General features: G+C 40.9%; 1 protein-coding gene across 8 annotated transcripts in view; it reads left to right on the forward strand.

The window, feature by feature from the left end:
* HECW1 (HECT, C2 and WW domain containing E3 ubiquitin protein ligase 1) overlaps window positions 1-6019 on the forward strand; it is a 308997-nt gene that overhangs the window by 296467 nt on the left and 6511 nt on the right. The window lies entirely within an intron of this gene.

Raw genomic sequence — 6019 nt, forward strand, 5'->3', positions numbered from 1 at the left:
CATTGCCTACTCATATTTGAATTATCCTCCTGGAAATGAACTGGTAGCCAAAGGAGACTTAAACTCTCACTCCACTCAGGTTTTGGACCTTACCTGCCTGCATTCATTTCCTCTGGTGACTGTCTTCAGGCAGGGTTGGCTAGAATCAGAGCAAACCAGCTATTGAAAGGCCCCCGGCCAGGCAGCAAAAAGGCATTTTCAGAGTCCCTTGGACTCTATCATTTGCTTGCAGCTGCAATCCAAAGGAAGCTAACTGCTTTCATGGCACACTGCAAAATCTGTTCTGCCAGACCTTGTGAACATATTCAGACAGTCAACCATGAGTCTGATCCAATTTTCCAGTTATCTGCCATCCATGTTGTTAAAACAGAAGCACACTATAAGGCACAGACTTGAGAGGACCTGCAGAGCTCTCTGGAGAGGGAAAATCCAAATATGGTCAGCATCTTAGTCCAAACGCAAGCATGTTCAAGTCCATGTTTGTGCAGTGGGGATGCGCAGGAGCAGGACCAAGGCATCACATCAGCAGACTTTTTGACCTCATATCTTATGTGGACTCCATTTAAGGTCAGAAAAAGAGAAGGGAATATTTTAAAGGCATGGTTCATCCCATCTTAACACATATTTTTCAGATAGCTTAATTGAATCACACCTGGTATGTTCTGATTTATTTCCATCAACTATAAAGACTATACAGAGAGCTAGAGCCTACACGAGAGCTGGATGTAGGCACTAAGATTTAAAAGCAGGTGAAAACATGTAAGGTCAGTGAAATGATTCATGCCCTCTGAGCTTCAGCCAGCATAACAGCCAGGAAGGAGGAAAGAAAGCCTGTAGCCTGTTTGCTGTGATTTGGCTTGATCTTAGCTTTGCAGTGTAGAACCATAGTCTGATTCTATATATGGGCTTCAGAGCTGACTGAGGGCATTCCCGCCTGTAGACAGGCAGTACCACAAAGAGCACAAGCTGCAGATGACGCAGCGTTTCTGCAGAGCTCTCTCTGCACACCTTGCTAGGATGGGAAGGGGCAAGTGGGGAGGGTGGGCCTTGGAGCGGGCACAGAAATGCTCTGGGCTGATCCATCCAGTTCTCAAAAGGTAATCGGCCTCCTTCTGCTCAGCTTAACTTTCTTTTGTGAACCTAGGCACTACTTATGACCTACATTCAATTTACCCGAAGATATTCCCATTAAGAACTTTGTTTGTCTGCTGATGGCTGAACTTGTGGCTCTCCCTGAAAGAGGCCTCTTTTCCAGGTGAAAGTTGTTAGCACCTTATAGAAGTCTCAGAGCTCTGTGTTCATTTTAGCCAGGAGGCAAAGAAACAGCACCTTGCTCATGGGGAATAAACACAGCTTGATCACTGTGAATTTATTACCTATATTTTTATAAAATTATGGGGTGCTGCCAAGTATACACAGTGTTAAGAAATACATAAAACACACAGGCTAAACCTGGAGGCTCCCTAAATCCTTAGTTAAGCAACTAAATAAATGTTATTTTAAACTTTTTTTTAAATGCCTGATCATGAATTGCTTGTGTTCGTTTTGATTTATTTATGTATTTACTTAGATTTAGAGGCTAAAAAAAGTCATATGTCATATCCTGTAGACCTTTTGGCCCTATTATACACACTAACTTTAGCTGTTTAAAATAACCCACAACAAATTCCTGTTTGCCACTAACAATTCTTCCAAATTTACAGTGAGAGCTACCCTTGCTCAACATTTTCAAAGGTCCAGGGGAAAAAAAAAAAAAAAAAACAGCTTTCCCATGGCTTAGCAATCATCAGATTTGGTCATTTACATGCTTGGATATGGATTTCAGCCTAAGTTCTTAGGCCCCAACCCAACAGATGTGATAACGTAAGAGATGTTATAGTAGATGCTTGCATAAAGTTCTAGTCACCTGATGTATCTGGCTTTTCTGCCATCCGGGTGGAAGCTGGGTCACTGGGGATATGTTAGTCTGACCCTTGCATTTGCAGGTGTTTTACAAAGTATTGAGATAACTTTTAGTTGTGTCAGAAGAGCCCAGGACTCCTTCTATATTGTCTCACTCCTGCTCCAGACAGCTGATGTGGTTAGGAGACTCTCCCTTTTGTCTTGTCCTTATGTTTTGGCAAGAGCGTGCAACTGAAATGTGCTTATAGTGAGCAAAGATGTGATGACACCTAATGACATAATAGTATAACCACTAATATGTAACATGTAGAATGCTTCTTGAAAGCACTGTGGATAATCAAGTCTTTCTCAGGAAGCTTGGGAAGCCAGAAGCTTTATTCTAAGCTTATTGGTACTCTTGTTCATCAGGAGCAGTTCTGCTGCATGCACACAGTAACAGCAGTGTAAAATGCTGATGTAGGACAAATAAGAATTAGATCACAAGACTGGGTTATTTCTTGAGTCGGTTTGTACCGAACACATTATTCCTATCTGTATTTTCTTTGAGTGCACATACATTAGAAAGTTAAAGTAGTGCACATCTCGGAGATGCTGCTCAAATCCCGGATCTCCAGGCCATGACCCTTTAAACAGGTACCAAAGAGACTGCCAAATTTACAATTCATCAGTATGATTTATTCTGAACTGCTATAGCATATCAGATGAAATAACACTGAATAGGAAACAGGATCAAACACTAGTTCATCCGGATTGAGTTTTACTCTCCCTTTTTAATATGCAAAACTTTCCCTTGAAACAAAGGAATTACATATTTGCTTCTTGTAACTGACCTGGCTTTCTACTCTCTAGTTGCCTGAGAAGCAATCTATGGAAAATTCTTCCAGCTATAGCCTCTTTTGAAGCAGGAAGTCTCTTTGCCTCTTTCCTGGGTCATGTAGATGTTTAACGTTAAACCAGTTTCAGCAGTAGTTTTGCAGGAGATTATCCTTCGTTCCTCACCAAGTGTTAATGAACAGATACTGATTTCCTATCTGGAATAACATAGCTGTGCGATGTTGTAGGAACAGAACTTCTGGCCCAAAACATGCATGTGCAAAGAACCAGCAGTGTTTTCTACTATAGATACAGGAAGAAACACTTCCTTTTCTTGAAATCTCAGCCTGCAAAGTTCTGAATACGTACAACTGCCACTGTCCCATCTTCTGGTTACGCTCCACACATGGACAAAACTTGTGTCAGGTCCAAGGCAGTTCTGCTTGAGTAACAATTACATAAGGATCTCAACGTGTATCCCAGTGATTTAAATAATCACATTTGACGCGGTGAGGTCTTTTTCCCCGTCAGTGCTGGGTTGCAACTGCCCTTCCATCAAAAGAGATTTTCATTCAGCAGAGTAATAATAGTGATTACTAACGTACTGTCTGCAAAAAAAAAGATCAGTGCTAGTAAATATTTGATCTTTCATAGGAGAGTTCTATCCCTATTAGATAATAAAATATTTAAACAGAAATCCCCAGAATCCTATATAGCAATTAAAAAAGATTGTGTGTGACTACAAAGAACTTTGTTCTCATCATTTCCTCCTTTCCCAGTGGAGAGTGTGCGCGCTTTGCTGTCTTTTATCTTTCCGTATCTCCCTTCTTCCCTTTCCTCTTTTTCTCATATATAATGGAACTATCATCTACAAGTCCACATTCATCTATTAAGCAGTGGTTCCCTGACAGCATACAAGTGTTCCTTCTTACAAACCAAAAGAAGAGAAGTAGATATCTGTAAGCCTTCAGGCTGATCCAAAGGAGTTTGTGGATTTGTTTAAAGATAGCAAGGTGAAAAGGAGAAATGCCCATTTTCTGTCTGGCTGGCATGGTTATCTCAGAATGCAAGTCTTTCTTTAGTTGGCAGGTTCAAGCTATAAAGTAGATAGGAGGGGGCTCTGTGTGCCGTTTGCTGCTTTTGGACTCTCATCATTATGGGGATTAACAGAAGTGACAAGGAAAGAAGAATGCAAAAAGCTTAAAAGCTTAACGCACAGTTTTTAGAGAGAATTCTTAAAAGGAAAGAAATAGCACTGTGAACTGTCAGCAAGATTAAAAAATCAGACCCACTAAAACTGCTGTGAGCAATAAAAGCAAACTGCCAGGAAGGATGAAATTTTAAGTGATCCATTTACTGCTTTACTTACTGGAGGATGAGGGCATATGAGGGTCAGAACTGGTTTACATGACTTTATCTTATGTTTTCTTCTGGAGAAGCCAGAATGCTTTCCATGAAGGCCCTTACCAATCTAATTCTTATTCCAGACCTCTCACTTCCTGAACACCCTCTCAAATGTCAGCAGGCTCGCATGGCTGGAGGCTTAATTAAAAGAAGAAAGACTTTTCTCGTTGCAATGATTCTTTCTTCTACTGCCGATGCAATGTTTTCGCCCCAATATGTACAGCAAGCTGAGTACTACAAAAAAGCACGTGTCTCCTGGAATATGCTTGCTGCAGTCATTCTCACTGGGATCAGTGGAAGGAGGTCAACACTGTTCTGAAGGAACTTACCTCACTGCAGGACAAGACACGGCGTTAGGTGACAGTGGGTGTTACAGAAAGTATTCTTGCCTCTTAATTGTCTATTTACTTCAGCATCATGCAGCATATGATAAGAACAGACTAGACGCTCAATTCAGTGTCTTTGGTCCAGCCCGGCAAAGAAAGGTTTCAGCTTTTAATTGCAACAGACAAAGGCTGTGCGCAGCTACACTGAGAGAGGGAACATTGAATGCCAGGGGGGTCCCAATCATCCTTCTCTCTTGGATAAGGCAGAACTTGTTGCTCAGTTACACAAGCAGACACCAACTGTGGTCTTTGCAGCAAAAAAACATTTAGGCTCATCGCAGAATGCATACCAGACAATTTTGCACACAATTGCCTAGCTGTAAGATTGAGTGGGTTTTATTGGCTTCAGTGGAGTTGCAGGAGATCTACATTAGTTTCTCAGAACAGAACTTGACCTCAGGTTTTGCCCTTTAGCCAGCAATGTATTGTGTCATTTGTGTCATGAGAAGGTAGAGTTGTTGACTTGCATGGTACTCCTGAAAATTAGTTGTCCTTTTTGATTTGATGGGGCTTTTTGGAGTGAAAGGATTTTTTTGTGTAAAGTTATTGGACTAAAGAACACAAGAGTATTGCTTGGCAAGATACTTCAGTGCTTAGACATGTTAACCTTTTCTTTCTTTCTTTGTAATAGTTTCTTCCCACAATAAACTCCTTGAGACCTTCTATAGAAGAGCCCACTTCTCTGAACCTTGCAATAGGAAAACAAATTGGTCTTTAATCTGAGTTTGACCCAGGTCAAGAACGACTAAAAGTCAACAACACTGCAAGGTTTTCTTAGCCAGTATGAAATGAGAGAGGTGATGATCAGTCTCCTACTAGATGAATGTCTTCAAGAAAATAAACAGCAGAACCACTGGCTGTGGATATGTTGGCACCACACAATGCGATGCAAGACAGAGATGTTTGAGATGCTACATTCTCACACAGTTAAATATGCCCACAGTTGAATACCATGCAGAGATATCACTTTGGGGTCAGTGTAGTTACATTAGTACAATCCACGCCAAAGCTGTCATGACTATGCAGCTCCCAGTTCTGGAGCTATCCAGCTAAGCTGGGTGTCTCCAAAAGGTGCTCTGTTGCCTTAGGTAAACGTGTCCTTCGGTTAATTAACTCCCAATAGTTGATATGTCTTGGCAGTGGATTGCAGAAACAATTTACATCATTGCCAAAGATTACTGAGATAAACAACAAACAGTGCAGGGCTATTCATGGATAATACATATGATCTACCATGTTTAATTTCAAGAGATGTATTAAATATTTGCTTTATTTATGTACACTTTCCTCTAACTCACATCTGTTCCCAGCTATGTCAACAAATTCTGTTTATTGTACACTCTCTGAGAGTGACCAGCTAGCACTAACAAATTTTCATTCAGGAGGGGGGAAAAAAAGATGGTAAAAGCTCTCCTAATTGAAATAGTATGATACAGCGAAGATTACTTGCCTCTGGCTATTTCAATTGCCTGACTGCTTTTAATGATTCACCATAGGTGCTTGATAAATCTCTC

Source organism: Struthio camelus, chromosome 2, assembly GCF_040807025.1.
Source record: "Struthio camelus isolate bStrCam1 chromosome 2, bStrCam1.hap1, whole genome shotgun sequence".
Classification (NCBI taxonomy): Eukaryota; Metazoa; Chordata; class Aves; order Struthioniformes; family Struthionidae; genus Struthio; species Struthio camelus.